Source organism: Galeopterus variegatus, unplaced genomic scaffold, assembly GCF_000696425.1.
Source record: "Galeopterus variegatus unplaced genomic scaffold, G_variegatus-3.0.2 Scaffold4353, whole genome shotgun sequence".
Classification (NCBI taxonomy): Eukaryota; Metazoa; Chordata; class Mammalia; order Dermoptera; family Cynocephalidae; genus Galeopterus; species Galeopterus variegatus.
Window position 1 is genome coordinate 90,425 of NW_007730464.1, and position 1,642 is coordinate 92,066.

A 1,642-nucleotide genomic window follows, 5' to 3' on the forward strand; every position below is an offset into this window, starting at 1 on the left:
GCTCAGCTAGTTAGAGCATGGTGCTATAACACCAGGGTCAAGGGTTATGATCCCCTTACCAGCCAGCCATCAAAAAAAAAAAAGTAAGAAATATAACAACATAGTCCAAAAGTAGGAAAAAAAAACTAGAAAAGGAAAAGGACCCCAGTCATGGGGGAGCAGGTACATTGTAGTCATTATGGAAACTCTGAATGGATAGGCCTGTGGAAGGTAAAATAATTGTCTCTCAAAGATGTCCATATTGTAATTCTTGCACCTGTAAATATGTTACCCTACACAGTAAAGGGAAATTAAGGTTGCAGATGGACTTAAAATTTCTAATCAATGACTTAAAGATAGGGAAGATTATCCTGAATTATATCAGTGGGCCAAATGTAATCATAAGGGTCCTTGAAATTAGATGCGGGGGGGCAGATTTTTTTTTTTTTTGGCGGCTGGCCTGTATGGGGATCTGAACCCTTGATCTTGGTAATTATAACACCACACTCTAATCAACTGAGCCATCTCGCCAGCCTCAGTCTTTGATTTTAGACTGATGGGTCTAAAACTCTGTGGCACACACACTTTCCTTAATACCATAAAATTACAGAGTAAACCACATTGACAAAACATTTATAATAAATATGTATACAATTTCCCCAGGAAAGACCTCAGGGTAAGGATTCTTGTTCTAGATCATTTGAGGCTCTGGTTTGTTTGTAAAGTTGCAAGTACCCACCTTCCTATGTATGTTGCTCCTGGTATAAATATCCAGGCTTACTGCATAACAACAGTTAGTAATTACAGAGCAATTATACTCCGGGAGGCTGTTATATGGATTTTGTGTATGTTAATGCATTTCATCCTCATCACAACCCTATCTTCAGAAAACTCAAAAAGCAAGGAAGAGGAAGGAAAAGGACTGAAATCTTGGTAATCTACATCTTAAATTTAGTCCTAAGTCCTATAAACAGAAATTATTTAATGAAAAAAAGGAAACTCACCTGAATCTGGATTTTAAGATGTGTAACAATTCTTCTTCCTCCTCAGGATGCTTTTTCTGAAGGACAGCTGGCCTAGGGGAAATAAGAATGAGACACTAGGGTCTTTCAGGAGTGCAAGCTACATTAAAAAATACCCTCCAAGGAACATCTGCCCCAGGATCACATAAACAACACAAATCAGAGAGCACTGTGATCTGAGTTTCTGAGAGATTTCCTAGGACTAGGCTCTAGTAAATGGGGTTCTGAAACATGCAGCTACCCTTCTTCCTACCTCCCCCTACAAAAGGAATTCTACTCCTGAGGCCACTGCTTCCTGTCATTCAGGTAGCCAGCATGGAGAGCACTTCTGATTCTAAAACAGTCATCTCATGACTATGTCTTTGCTCTCCTTGTTGGTCATTTTCATGACAGGATCCAGGCTCTGACATCCTTTTGGGACCACTGTTCTCAGGCACTGTTCTAACTTGGTTAGAAACTGGAGACACAGAAAGCAGAAGAGACATTAGAAACACAGATTACTCTGTCACAAACACCTGTGCTCACCCTAAGGACCATCCTCCCAATTAACCAAACAAGCATAAACCCGCACCAGTCACAGCCTCACAATCTCACACACTGTCATGAGACACACTTCGGCTTTGTCACACCCACAGAAGCCT

The 1,642-nt window shown here is 40.6% G+C and overlaps 1 protein-coding gene across 1 annotated transcript in view; it reads right to left on the minus strand.

Annotated features, from left to right (window-relative positions):
• The window catches only part of ZNF331 (zinc finger protein 331), a 15,869-nt gene extending 14,396 nt beyond the window's left edge, over positions 1–1,473 (minus strand). Inside the window, exon 1 of the mRNA XM_008587369.1 lies at positions 984–1,473. The gene's annotated coding sequence lies outside the window, so the exon portion shown is untranslated. The remainder of the gene's footprint in view (positions 1–983) is intronic.
• Between the last annotated feature and the right edge of the window lie 169 nt (positions 1,474–1,642).